At 41.5% G+C, this 15,503-nt stretch overlaps 1 long non-coding RNA gene across 1 annotated transcript in view; it reads right to left on the bottom strand.

Annotated features, from left to right (window-relative positions):
* The window catches only part of LOC129756140 (uncharacterized), a 37,766-nt gene extending 32,026 nt beyond the window's left edge, over nucleotides 1–5,740 (bottom strand). The window contains exon 1 of the long non-coding RNA XR_008739405.1: nucleotides 4,777–5,740. This is a non-coding gene — a long non-coding RNA (uncharacterized LOC129756140). The remainder of the gene's footprint in view (nucleotides 1–4,776) is intronic.
* Between the last annotated feature and the right edge of the window lie 9,763 nt (nucleotides 5,741–15,503).

Genomic DNA, 15,503 nt, shown 5'->3' with positions numbered 1-15,503 from the left:
GCGAGCCGATCAGCCGTCACATAGCCAAGCCGGAACAGATCCAGCGGGAAGCAGACGCCAGGAAGGGCTGCCAGATTGTGGCCAGTTAACCGAGCTGTGATACGAATGTTTGTACGTTTTTGATGTTGTCTTTGTAAATTACAGTATGAAACGAGCCCGTCAGTAGGTAATGTAAAGCTAGCTTAAGTTTTTTAAATGTCTTGTGGAAGTAAATTATTGTACAATAGCTACAAGTTTTGCGTTTTGGGTGTTTGTGTTTTGGGTGTTTGTGTTTGGCCCTTTTGGGTAAGAGTAAGCCGTGTAGCACACACTGAAAACCAGTGCCCAAGCTGATTCAAAATACAGAAGGTCGAAGCAATCCCAAATCCTTTTGGGGAAAGAGGGCTAAAGCGTTCGCAGGTTAGTAAACTTGTCGGAAATCTCCAGTGTCCGACTAACTGGTCAGTGCAATGACCTGTCACACTAGTTTAGAGTAAGTTCTACACCCATAATGAGATTAAGGATAAGCTATAAAATGTGATGGCACCCGAAAGAAACGTTCCCGAGATCCGTTGGTCAGGCACGAATTGTTCGGAGATGTACATGATGGTTGAGAAGCATATCACAGAGCTTTAGATCACAATAGCTGGGTAATTAACAGTACTGAATCGACCGTGATGTGAGTAACAGGACAGGACAGGTTCAAGAAGGATAGAAGGTGCCCTTATGATAGCTCACGAGATCTTTTCTGTTGCTGTTGGTGGCTGTTCAGTACGAAAAGTTTCAAGGTTAGTGCCGGAGACTTCGATACGTGGGCCAAGGAGAGTTGAAGCCAGCTCAAAAACCCATGATGACAATGTCTAGAGTTCTGACAAGGCTAAACGTTAGCCTGACAAATATATCAAGTATCATATCCATAGAGAAGAGCTTGAATCCATCATAAACATCGCATTCGGCATTCCGGGTTTTGACGGGCACTGGTGGTAAGCAATTTTTTCATGTAGTGATTTGTGACGTTTCGGAAAACTTTGCCAGGACGCCAACCACTTTCCATGAGTGTTGCTAAAAGTTTTGTCACGACCAAAACCAATGGTCGGGGTCAAAGTTGCCATATTACAAACCGCTCAAATCCGTAGGTTTGACGGTACCTACTGATTTTGGCAATGAAACTTGATGACCTTTTTTTTGGTCGTCAGGTAGACTTCTCGTTTATCTGCAGAATCCCTCTAATTTTTTCGATGATCCGTAGAAAATCCGTAGATATCGAACATCGATCCGTAGATCCGTAGAAGTGCTTAAAAGCCGTAGAACAACGGAGAAATCCGTAGATATGACAACGTTGGCGGGGTGCACTGTCTTAAATTTGCATAAACTAATTGTGAGCTGAGCCAGCTGTTAGATTGAATTGGACGTTACGTCGACCTATCATCACTTAGCCCATACGATCTAGTGTCCTATAGGGCCTGACAACCACTTCGTCTTAACGTCATTCGACCGAAGAACCTTCGAAATGACGACTTTAGGGCAAAAGAGCTAGACTCAGCTTAGTTTTAATTAAGAAAAATCTCTTAGTTTTCAGAACAAATTTGAAAACCTAAAACTTTTCATTAGAGAAGGTTTACAATATGAATTTTCGTATTTAAATCTTTTTTCATTGAAGGGAAAACTTTTCCCGAATCCTGTACTCTTCGTAATCCTTTCGTTATTTCTCTGTTTAAATTTTGTTTTTTCTTTAATTAAAAACTGATTTGGACTGCGGGAAGGCGACTGCGCCGCACCGCGTATCGGGCTTTCATCATCGATTTTATGTTTTAAACCTCATCTGATCTTCGCCATCATCCCCTTTTCTTTAATTTTTCCGGTTCGCACAGTCAATCGCTGCCTTTTACGGTACTTCAAATGTCAAAAAATCTCTGCAGTCTAATCTTCTGTTTAGTAATTTTTTAACACCACTGGACCGATTAAATTTTTTGGTTCAGTTCAATGTCCTCGAGGGTATGTTTAATTTTTTTTTAGTTTCAACACAAAGTTTTGAATGAAAAATTCATTTGAATTTTTACGATGTAAAATTGAGTTTTACCAGAGAAGTTTATTAACTCAAAATAACGATATAATCTATTTTCGATAAAATTTAAAACTTTTAAAAGCTTCCAAAAGATCGCCAGGATCGCCCATTCGATCAGCATCAAACAGGCTCTGGCCACAAGTTTATCACCACTGCACATACCTAGCCACAAACACACGCAAATTATTCGGACCGATTCCGAGAAATTTCGAGTAGAGCAAGGAACAAAAAAAAACACCATCGCCGGCGTTTCTGGTCTGAGAGACCCCACCGAAAAAGGAACCCCTCGTTCGGATTCCTCCCGGGCTCCACATTGGCATGCAGCAGCAGCCCCATCATCCGAGAACCGAACCGGACACAATCGAATGGTTTGAAAGAAAAAAAAACAAAATACCTGAAAAGATCGATCCTCGTTTCGGCTAAGGTCTTTGGTTAGCATCGCGCAGATTTCGTCGCCGCTCCGGTCTATCGTCGTCGTGGGATGCTGCTAAGCACAAGTAAGGGAGAGCCTGTGGGGGGCGTTCGGATGTTTTTTTTCCTTCACCTTCTTTCCCATTGCTATAAGGATAAAAGAAACACTTCTGGATGTTTGGTGGGCTAGTTGTGGGTCCGTTGGAGGCAAGCTGCTGAATTCTGGGGGATCAGCCGGAAGAGTATGGTGATCAGGGGACACCGCTTCCAATGAGATGAAACCGTCGGCCGCAACCGGTCGGTCGTTCCTTCTTTCGCAGGAAGATTGGTTCCAGCGAAAGCTTTATTCATATTTAGTGGTATAAAATGCGAGGTTTACCTTCTCAGAGTTTCTATCATTGGTGGCCGGCCGGTTTTTGGGGTCGCTAGCTAGCTTTAGATACTCCGCAAGTCGGCGGAGGCTGCTGGCTGACGGCGATCGGTGTGATCGAGCGATGTCGGTTTTTGGTTGAATTAAAAGTCTGTGAAAACATATGAGCCGTGAGCTCTGGAGGGCGCCGCGGCATTTCGGTTCGATGGCCGTTTTTCATAGCAGGGATGGCAACAGAGACAGAGAGAAAGAAGGGAACTGCGCCCAGAATATGACACGGGAAAATGAAGATCGAGTTGAGGAGACGTGAAACCATCCGAGTCCGAAAACGAACGAGAGTATTGAATCGATGACGAAGACATGACCTAAACGGGATACAAACCCGGCCAAAGCGAAGGGGACGACGAGGCCAAAGAAACGCCGTGGAAAAGATGCATGATGATTGTAAATATTTTTCTCGTGAGAACTTTATTTCTCGAAGTGAAGCAAGAGGAGTTTTTTTTTGTCTACCGCAAAGTGGTGTTGCTGGATGTGCTTTTATGGAGAGATCTTGCAGGCTTGGTCTTTTTTTTTATGAATTGTTCGGCGCTGATTTTATTTTGCTCGTTTCTTGGGTGGGCGCGCGATCGGAGAAGAAAAGCCGGAATTATCTCACAAGGGACTTTGATGAATGAGAGTTTGATATTTACTAGGAGCGTTGGCGTCGTTGTTTATAATCTGTTCCTCCTTCTTGCCGAATAGCAGTTTTGGAAAGGGGACAAAGTAGGACAAGCTACCTGTTTAGATCTTGTTGGAATGAATAATTTAGAAGATTATAAGAAGACTGTTTATTTTATAAAATCAGCTGAGCTGAAAACAACAAATCTGCTGAAAAAAGGCGAATCTTAAAGAAGAATTTGGACTGCAGTAGTAGCTTAGGAAACAGAGGACTGGTGGTCAAAAAATCACTCTAAAGTGTAGAATTCGAATTACAAGGGAAGGATGACCCTAGTCGTAAGATTCCCGAAAAATTTCAATGCGTGCTATTAAAGTTCCATATTGGCTGAATAAAGGTTACTACAATTATTTGTATTTGAGAAAATTCTATTTTAATTGATTTGCCAATATCAGTTTACAGATATAGAAATGTTGTACAAAGTATCATTTTATCTCTAAAGTATTCTTCATAAACTAAAATAAAACTTATTTCAAACTATTTTCTCTCAATCTCTTCCGCCATTCCGAGTAAATTGTCGAGTACCTTGACCGAAATGACACCAATGTGACAATTATAATAAAAATTCCACTTCATCGCCGTCGCCATCCGTTCAGAGCGAGTCGCAGACAAACAAATATGTTGGGAGCAACAAAAAAATAACTGTGTCTTATCACAAAACTGCGTCGCCCAATGCTAGGGACGACTATCTGTGCGCTTTTTGAGCACCATCATCATCATCAACACCATCATTTCAACATGTTGCTAACGAATTCTGTGTGCGCCTCGATTGGTTAAATAAAAATAGCGCACACTCTATGTTATCAGCGAGCTGGCGCAAGCGACTCAACCGATTCCGAAGTCAGGCTCGTTCACCCTCCTTCTATCTCTCTCTATCATGCGACCAGTTGGGCGTGAAGAAGCAAATTTAAGTACAGCAGCAACAAAAAAAGTCCTAGAGCACCGCTGCTGACTAGAGGTTTCAGAGTAAACAAGGAGATTTAAACTTTGTACACATATTACACAATCAGCTAGCGCCACGAATGACCGCCATACACCCAGACCTGACAGCGATTAGCACCATTTTAGAACGGGACAAAGTTCCCCCGGCGGCTCCGGGATTCCGGCGACAATGAGCGATTGATGATGGTGATAGAGGAAATGTGATTCGCGCTTCGCGATCGTGTGGCATTACAAAGTTCACATTGGATGGTATGTATATAGGGGAAAAATAATTAAAATGAATATTGTGCTTACATAAGCCCGTATCAGTTCGTGCACAGCTGATGGTGATAGAGCTGCTCCAGTGCTGCCAGCAACAAGACAGCGGTTGTTCGCTTCCTCACGCTCTGAAGACTTTAAAAGAACGGGAAACACGTGTTTATAGTCTTTTTCACCGTGCCCTGTCAGCAGCGACGAGTGGCCTAGATCCGTGCGAGGAATATATCTTCCCATATTGGTGTGGATGCGTGTACGCCAATGTCACCACTCGAAAGGAATGTGACTGTCTCTCGTTTGTTCGGTATTCGCTTTTTGCTCCGGTTGGAATTCTTAACTTAACAAGTGCCTGCAATCGTCTTTTTTTTCACTTACTTCCAGCTGACAGTCCCTACGGCAGCAGAATACAGAAACAACTGCCTCACACTTTGCACACAAGAATCCAAATTTACCCAATCATCATCATGGGTGCCCTCGGTTTGTTAGAACCACTTTAGTTGGGCGCTCTTCGCCACTATTCTATCTGTATCGCAATCGAATGTAGAGCGCACAAAAGTCAAACTTCCAATTAACTTCAATTAGAAGCACACACTAAAATAGAGAAGCACTTATTTCATATGTCACCCTTACTTTCCTCCAGCTCATATCATTAGCACTTTGATACTGGTGGAAAAACCAAACCGAGCCGAAAAATGAGCCTCGAACCGAAACTGATTAAATGCATTCCAAACGCCAGTAGAAAGTCTAATCAATTGAACTGAAATTCAATCGCCGTAATCCATTTAATGGCAATCAATCGCACATTCAGCAGAGTCCGTGTCCACACTATTCACTAGCACTGGCCACTCTGGGAACTTTTGGGGCATCCAAGCCGAACGAACCAATTCAGCTAAGCTCTAAGCTCAGCTAAGCTGGTGTTTGCTGCTGCTACTGATGAAGTTTGATGATGATCGTCGTCGTAGGTAGAGTATCAAGTCCGCACAGAAGTGAATTCCAACGACACACATCCGCTGGCTTTCGCATCTCGAACAGGAAAAACATCGACCTCTGAGCGCTGGTGTTGATGATCTGGATGAATTGTATGGAGATGAAGAAAAATTCCAGAACAGCACCGAGCGCTCTCACTTACACAAACCGGATTCACTTCACTTCGATGGGTCACGTCCAAACGGAACGATACGAAACACCATCCAGTCGCTGTCCGTGTCCAACAAAAACCGGGTACGCACACTTCGAAGCCAACACGGCGCGGCGGGCTTAAGGCAAACGATTCAGCTCCCTCCATCCGCTGCTGAGCGCCGAATCTCGCAAAGTGTTCATAAGTTTTTTTTTCCTGGTTTTAACCGTCACGCTTGGCATGCGATGTGAAGCGCAGCCAGTAGAGCCAACACACTCGAACTCGGACTCTGCTCTGCTCGCTGCTCAGTCAGTCATTCAACCAGTTGCTTCTCTAGAGCTCTTCTAGAGTGCTGGCTGAATCGCACGATCGCAGGCAGGTTGAACCACGATGACAAAACGACGGACGGCGGCGTTGTCATTAGCGTAAAACACTTCCCTACGCGTACGCTCTCTTGTGCTGTCTACGCGCTCTCTTTTCACGATTCCTATTCTATTCCTTATGATGGGCCATAGCGCTTCTCCACAAGCCGCATATTTCGCTCCTTCCGCTTAGAAGGAAAACTCATTCTACGAACATAGTACGACGCGGATCGCCCGGTGTGTGACGCACTACTTCCGTCGTCACCACACACTTTTACGCGAACACTACACACCACACAACAGTGGCAGCAGTGAGAGCTCGACCGGTGGTGGTCGTCACAGACAAACTTCCTTCCTGTCGTCTTGTGGTTTTCTAGCACCATTGAGAAATAAAAACCCGTATGAAACCTACACCTAGGAACGGGTACAACTGTACCTATGTACATTAAACGGATCCGCGTGCGCGTTTACCAAGCCGCACCTCTCCCCCCTCCTCCCCCCTTCGATATATGTTCTGGATAGTTTTGCAAGTCGGACAGATTTCCACCCTATTCTTCAACTTCGGATGCAAAAGACAGCGGTTATTCTTTTCCTTCAATTTTTATCCGCGTCTTCTCCAATAACTATGCATTTGGCCGGAAGGAAATGCGAGCAAACGGTGACTGGTCTGGTGCCAGAACTCGTTGCGATAATAACTATTGCTAGTGAGCGCCACACCGAAGGGAAGGGGAGAAAATTGACAGCGCTTTCCTTTTTGAGGTGTTGTCCCGGAGAATCTGAACTGTAGGGCAGCATCCTGGATCAGCATTTTCTCTCGAGGAATGTTTTTTTTCGAACGAACTTCTCCAAAAACTTGATAAAATGTGTATATCATTCTCTTAACATAAAGTGTCATAAATAAACTTTAAAAAAAATTCTCTTAACAGCTCTTCTCTATCAATAAGATTTAATAATTGATTTAGTAGTTGCATGATTAGAGGGCTTCAATGTATTCTCATCAACAACCTAAAAAAAGTTTAGGAGCAGAATAACGCAATTTTTTTCTTGTCAATGTATAGTTTGTATTGAATTGTATAGAATAAATGAACTTATGGTGTTTTCTCGTAATGATCAACATGTGACAGCGTCAAAATAACAATATTTGACTTTGTCATATAGTCATTGCAACCTTATTTATAACAGAATTTAACCATGTGACATAATCTCATCATGAGACATGATCCGAGCATGCTATATAATCAGTCCATGTGACATAATCCGACCATGCAACATAATGAGACCATGTAACATAATCTGACCATGTGACATAATTCGACCATGCGACATAATCAGATCGTGTGACATAATCGGACAATATTACATATTCCAACATTCAACATAATCAGACCATGTGACAAAATCTGACCATGCAACATAGTTCGATCATGCAACATAATACTACCATGAGACATGTGACATAAACCGATCATGCAATATAATCAAATCTTGTGACTTAGTTTGACCATGCAACATAATTGATCATGTGACATAATCTGAACATGCAACATAATCGGACCATGTGATATAATCCGATCATGCAACATACTCGACCAAGTGACATAATCTGACATTGCAACATGATCGGACCATGTGACATAATCCGATCATGCAACTTAATAGACCATGTGACATAATCTGACTATGTCACATTATCGACCATGTGACATAATCTGACCATGCAACATAATCGACCATGAGACATAATCTGACCATGCAACATAATCAGACCATTCAACATAATCGACCATGTGACATAATCTGACCATGAAACATATTCGGACCATGTGACATAATCAATCATGCAACATAATCGACCATGTGACATAATCCGAACATGCAACATAATCCGACCATGCAACATAATCGACCATGTGACATAATCCGACCATGCAACATAATCGGATCATGTGACATAATCGACCAAGTAACATAGTCCGACCATGCAACATAATTGAACCATGTGAAATAATCCGATCATGCAACATGATCGACCATGTGACATAATCCGACCATGTGACGTAATCTGCCTATGCAACATAATACGATATTGCAACATAATCGACCATGTGACATAATACGACCATGCAACATTATCGGACCATGTGGCATAATCGACCATGTGTCATAATCCGACCAAGCAACATAATTGGACCATGTGACATAATACGATCATGCAACATAATCTACCATGTGACATAATCAGACCATGCAACATAATCGAACCATGAGACATAATCCGATCATGCAACATTATCGATCGTGTGACGTAATTCGATCAAAATCGAATTGCAACAAAATCGATCATGTGACATGATCCCCCCATGACATGTAGGATACGGATCCCTGCCACTGGGGCCCATCGACTCAGAAGTAATCCGCCACTGGACGCCTCCGCCGCTGGCTGTCTACGCTGAAGGCCGTCATCGCTGCTCGCTGGTCCATGTTGCTCCACGGTCGCCACTGAACTACTGCAAATCGATATTTGAGTTGGATTACCTCTGGAACTGGTGGGGTCCAAACTCAGATCGAAGCGCAGCCAATGTCTGTTCAGTTCGACGGCAAACAGGGAAAGAAACCGAGTCGACCGACGAGCCCTTTCTTTTATACCTTCAGTAGACTGGGAAAATCAAAATCCATCAAGAGGCGAGGCTTCCATGTTTCTTTCTTTTTCTCTTTATTTTTTTATTTTGGCTTAGTGATAACGACATAATCCTTTAGATATGATGTCCGTTAATGAGACTATTTTTGTGACGCAATATTCGTACAAAAATTTCAAATTGTCCCCCTATAGTGTTGCCGTAAGACGTAATGCTACGTATGACTCTAACATGACGGTATGACTCTAACATCTCAGAATAACCCAGAAGTATCGGGAAGTTCTAAGAGCTTCAACCCCAAAATAGCATTACCGGAATCAACTTCCCACTCGGGACTATTTAAGTTGTCGGATATTTTTGGATGGAGTTTACATGGTTTTCAACATATCGGAAACTGAAGACATTTTTGAAGCAATTGATGCAAACATGGCCCCTTCTTCCAGTGTTTATCTCTCTTGATGGATAACTTAAGCAGAGAGGTCGGATATATCACTGTTTTACAGTGCAATTGTCGTAGTATTATCCCTAAACTGGATCCGTTCAAATTTCTTCTTCACGAAACAATTGGCGATATTTTTGCGTTGTCCGAAACTTGTCAGTTAGTACTGGCCTTAAAGAGTTGCAGTGAATCGAAATCACCTAGAGGACCTATGCTCAGTTCTGCCTGAGCCAAGGTTGATCCTAGGTGACTTCAATTCACATGGAACTGTTCGAAGAGAACAAACTGTCGATTGTCGTTTTTGTGACATTTGTGATAGTTTCAATTTAACAGTTTTGAACACGGGTGAGAAAAACGGGGACCTAAACCTCCTGCAAGACCAAGTGCAATAGACCTTCTCACTCTGCTAAAATTCACTATCATTGGATGGCCAGTGGAAGGTGATCCCGATATGGTAGTGACCACTTGCCAATCAAAATAACAATCTCCAATGGGGCCAGCTCTTCAAATTTAACAAATATAGTACATATATGACCTTACAAGACATATTGACTGGAAAAGTACTCGGACGAAATAACAAAAGCCACCGATTCTATGAATGTTTTACCTCCTTTAGAGGAGTGTCACTTCCTTCCACGTATTACACATGAAAGTACACTTTGCGCTCAAACAAAACCCATCTCAAATTCATCTGTTCCTCAAAGGCCCCCTAATCCATGGTGGGACCAGCAGTGTTCCAAGCTTTATAAGGACAAATCGAAAGCATTCAAAGATTTTTGAAAACATGCAACTCTCGTCCTTTTTTAAGCCTATGTTTCCCTTGAAAATGAGAAGCGCCGATGTGGTCTAGCGGATAGGCTGGCGCGAGTCTGGTTTTGGTATGCCAGGCATACTGGGTTCGATTCCCGGTATCGGCAAGAAAACTTTTGGGTTCGAATCCCATAAGTTGCCGACAGGTAAGATGTATAATAACTGACTATATAATAAGAATGTTCAATCAGCCAGCTGGCCAGGTATATACACGGATGCCGGAATACCTGTAAGTAAACTAGCCCACCTGATTGACTCGTTCTTCCAAAATAAACCTACATCAACACAATACATTCATCCATAACAGCTCACACGAAGCCACGGGGTCCGGGTATGGTGTACGCGTTGCATGGGAGATTTGTCGAACCTAATAATAATCTAAAGTATGCATGTGAGCACATACTTAGGCAGAAACTGCGGTGAATCCGTGCACACATGGTGGATAACCAACATACATACATACAACATACTATGTTTCCCTTGAAAATGAGTTTAAAAAATTGATCAAAGGGAAAAAGAAGGCGTATTGGCGGAATTTTGTAGGCGGTTTATCACGGGAAACATCCTTGGGTACCTTGTGGAAAGTTTCACGAAGCATGCGTAATCGATCATCTACAAGTGAAAGTGAGGAACATATTCACATAGATCCATATTCAACTTCGCACGGAAAGTCTGTCCAGATCCCAAACCTGTGCAAAAAATGATTCGGAATGTGCCTCCAGACAGGTGCAATCTGGATTCCAGCTTTTCGATGGTCGAGTTCTCACTTGCTCTCATCTCTTGCAACAATTCAGCTTTGGGAATTGATCAAATTAAATTTAACTTTGTTACTGCAAGATCCAGAAGGGATCCCGCCTAAGCCCTCGAATCCCTGGTCGTTCCTCTGGGGATTCAGTGGAGGGTGGGCACACAAGGCCTTCTTTTGTTGGCTGAGCTCGAGCGTGCGATAACGGAGATCTCAAGGTCGGCTCCTGGATCTAGTTAGCGAATCGGAGTTCCTTTCGAAATGAGTGGGCAAAGCTAAATTACATTTTTATCAATTTTATTACCTAACCTTATAATTTCGTGTATGTGTGTCAGTGTTTCTTGTGTAATACGAATTACAGGTACCTGTTTCGTTTTCTGGATCTGTAGGTAGCGACTCAAGTATTCCGATCGGGAAGGTACTCCTAACCTTCGGGACGTTCCTGAACTTCCTTCGATTGGAACAGGCGGCAGGTTCACAATCAGATGGGATGAGAAAAAGGGGGAGTAGGGGGGTTCCCACTAGGTTTTGAGGGCCCTCGGCTCAACTTGGTCACGAATCGCGTCGGATCGTGACGATTGCGACTCGTCACGTGGTTGATTCGAGGATGGATGCTGGAGTATAATTCGGGCGGCTAAAGACAGGCCGTACCACTCTTGACGACACGTGGAAATCGGAAACTATCACAATGGTGGGATAATTTAGGCGGTGTGGCGATCTTGGCTGATATTTCGTTCGTGATTCCTTGGTAACCCGAACGCTCGTTGAATTGACGGGCCAATGGCTCACCTTTTGGCTTATGACGGACGTTAATACCGAATTAGCTTCCGGTTCCGCTAAGATAACAATTTCGGGTCCTGAGGGATTGCAATAGTTAAGCCCGGATTGTTTTAATGCCGCAACTTTCTATTTCTCACCTGATCCTATGTCATTAGATAAACATTAATGATATATATATATATATATCTGATTTTAGCTTCGTCACAACTTTTGCACATGACTGTAACGGTCCCAGAAATTTCGCTCTCGCTAAACGCCTTAAACTCGACTTATCCACGGTTCGAATGCAATAGACCGATTCGGCGGAAACGATATCTCTCTGATCCCCCAATTTTCCCGCCAACCACCCAGCTCTCATTTTGCTCTCGCTCTCATTTTATTTTTATGAGATGTTTATACCAGATCCTCGAGTGGTCGAAACTTTGCGTTTAAGTGTCTGTTGTGAGGGGTTTTAGTGTACTAAGTGTATTTCAAAATATATCGAAAATTTGATCGACCTAAATATAAGAGAAAACATGCACAATCTCTGGACTCCACAAATACGAACGGTAACAACTTATCGAAAAATCTTCCGGATGTCGGAAAATTTCGCTTGTTAAATTTGTTCAATGGATTTTGGAGTACAATATAATATCCCCAAGATTGGAGACAAGTGAGAGTCATTGTTATCCAAAAGCCCGTAAAACCAGCGTCCGATCCGAATTCGTACCGTCCAATAGCGATGCTGTCTTCTATACGCAAATTGATGGAATATACCCATCATTCCCATTTGGGTTTCGAAGGTGCAAAGGGGCGAACGATCTTGCATTGCTGTCTTCAGAGATACAAATGGCGTACGCAAAACGTCAGCAAATGGCTTCAGTGTTCCTAGACATAAAAGGAGCTTTTGATGCAGTCTCAATAGAGGTTTTGTCCCGGGATCTGCCTCCACAATTGAACAACATTTATACAGCTTGCTTTGTGAGAAACATCTGAACTTTGCTCATGGAGATATTGCAATTAGAAGGACTTCTTACATGGGCCTACCGCAGGGTTCACGTTTGAGTTCACTTTTGTACAACTTTTACGTAACTGATATCGACAGTTGTATCTCTTAAGGCTGCACACAAAGACAACATGCAGATGACGTCGTAGTATCTGCAAAGAATCCAAAAATCGTTATCCTCCGATAGAAAAAACTGGGATGTTTTCTCCAAAAATAAGACCTGTGTTCTGTGTCGGCATCATTGTTCGACCATTTCATTGAAAAAACATCACTTAATTATGCTAACTATAGCCAGGAATAAAATGTTTGGTTTTTGGTTTCCGGTCAAATTGTTGAATTCGACGCCTGTTAGCGAACTAAGCATTACTGTCCTTCTAGGGCAAAGAGGATTTTTATTTACTAGATAGTACCTATTTGACCTAAAATCGACTTGATAGTTTTATTTTCGTAGAATAGATTTGCATCGGAAAATTTTCGATTCTTTCAATAGTTGTTGTTTCTTGAAGCGTTTAGTGATGGGCGGTAATTGGTGTATAAAAAAAGTGTGGGTTCCTAATGACCGGTCACGCACAATTTTTTTTTAACGCAAGTATTGTGTCAAATGTGTAAATTGTAAGAAGCATTTAGTTGGATTATGTTAGAAAATGATGTTTTATCGCTGAAAGCAACCGGTTACTTGAGGCTGTTTGCCGGGAATCATAATTTTGTCAGTCAATGCACTTTGTTAAAATTTGTACAAAATTTGCGGGAAAAATTTCTCAAAATGTGTTCTCTCAAGTTCCAAAATATGGTTTTGACAGCTCGCTACATGGAAAACACTAAAAAGAACAGTTTCCGTGTTGTTAGATAGTTTTTCCTTGAGAAAACATTATCGATACCCGAAAAAGTTAAGTGGGCGGTAATAGGGCCAGTGAAACACCCCTAAGTTTAGTTAATTATTATGAAAAGCGTACATTTTTCGTATTCCACTAAATTTTTTAATGAAACTAGAGCAGTTTTGAGATGTATTGCAAAAGAAAGCGAATTAAAAATCTGCCGTCGTTTTTTTGTTATACATGTTTGAAGTTGAAAAATCGCTTAACTGGGCGGTAGATGGTGACATGATGGTATCTATCACAGGATCTACTGAGACTCATCTGCACAGACCTTTGCGAGATACTTTAGACAGATTGTCAACCTGGGCTTCGGGGCTTGGTATTGAGTTTTCTCCACAGAAAACGGAGATGGTTGTTTTCTCAAAGAAACATAGACCTGCTCAACCTAAGCTTCAACTTCTAGGCAGAAAGATCACTCAATAGAGGTGTTTTGAGTATTTTGAGGTTTGGTTTGATTCCAAGTTTACCAGGAGAGCCCACATTGAGTATCTGAAAGGAAAATACCAACAAAGAATAACTTTTCTCCGATCAATCACTGGCACCTGGTGAGGAGCCCATTCAGAAAATCTTATAAAACTATACCGAACAAATATTCTCTCAGTGATCGAGTATGGCAGTTTCTGTTTCCAATCGACCGTAAAAACACACCTCATTTAACTCTAACGTATTCAATATCGTTGCCCCGCATTGCTTTGGGTTGCCCTCAACGCACAACATGAGTCTTGAAGTTTTGGCAGGCATACTCCCACTGAGAGACCGATTCAGTTTACTATCTCTTCGGTTCTTCATCAGGTATGAGATCATGAACCAATTGGTGATTGTAAATTTTGAAAGGTTCTTGAGAAAAATCTTCAAACCAGGGTTATGTCTATATACCATGTCTTCTTGTCCATGCAGGTAAACCCTTCTTCGTACTCTCCAACTATTTTTTTCGATTAAGGACACATTACTACCTTCTATATAAAACTTACAGAACTCGAGAGGGGTTTTTTTGTTTTTTTTTTTTTTTTTAAATATATCTTTATTAGTACCAATTCATCATAACATTTATATTACATTAATACATTAAATTAGGTGTTCAGTTCAATAATGAACTTTCAGAGCCCTATAGTTTAATAATCACTAAAATTTATTTATTCGACTTAAATTTGCTGAGCACAATCAAGCATTTTAATAAAGGAGAACATCCTGTAGTGAAAAAAAAAATATTTTAAACTAAAAACTAAAGCTATCCTAAAATTAAACTAATTGTAGAGAGAGCGAATCTCTGCGATGGAAGACTGCATCGATTTGCCTCTGAAGTTGGAGATGATTTTGTTGGCCATCTCTTCGATAGATTCAATGCCTGCAATCCGATGAAGATCTTCGGTGCTGTGCAGGCGCGGTCCTATGGGGGGGGTGATCGGGGTGATCACCCCCCCAAGCGGCAAAAAACCGTTACAAAATACTCGCAAACGCTGGACTTTCTATGAAAATTTCGAACATTTCCTAGTGGGTGTTCTTTGGAATTTTCAAAATTTTCCACTCCGTGGGGGTGATTGTTAAATAAAAGAATTTATTAATTTCTTAAATTCTTAAAATTGGAAAAAATTCGGTCCGCCAAACTAAAACAATTTTCATCAAATTACATTTGTTAAGGCACTTACAGTGTTTAGTTCGAAATTGGTGAAGGGGAGGTGATGAACAAAACCTGATAAGAATTTAGTTCAGGAATATACCTCCAAGAACAGATTTAAAAAAAATTCTCCAAAAAATTATCTATGTATTAAGATGAGATAAAACCATGTGATGATAATATGCCGTCATAACTCGCCTATTTTTTCGGGATCAAGGACTTTCCATTTTAAAATATTATTAGCTATAAGAAATAAATCCTTTATTAATTTTTTTAATTTTAAATTATACATTATGTTTGAAAATATTGAATGCATGAAGCAAAAATACAATTTTTCACTTTTTTATTAAATCATTCATTTCAAATTTGTAACTATATCTTTCGATTCAGTTCCAAAAAATT

Source organism: Uranotaenia lowii, chromosome 3, assembly GCF_029784155.1.
Source record: "Uranotaenia lowii strain MFRU-FL chromosome 3, ASM2978415v1, whole genome shotgun sequence".
NCBI classification, from domain to species: Eukaryota; Metazoa; Arthropoda; class Insecta; order Diptera; family Culicidae; genus Uranotaenia; species Uranotaenia lowii.
The sequence above is the reverse complement of the archived record's forward strand: the minus strand, read 5'-3'. Positions and strand labels throughout refer to the sequence as shown.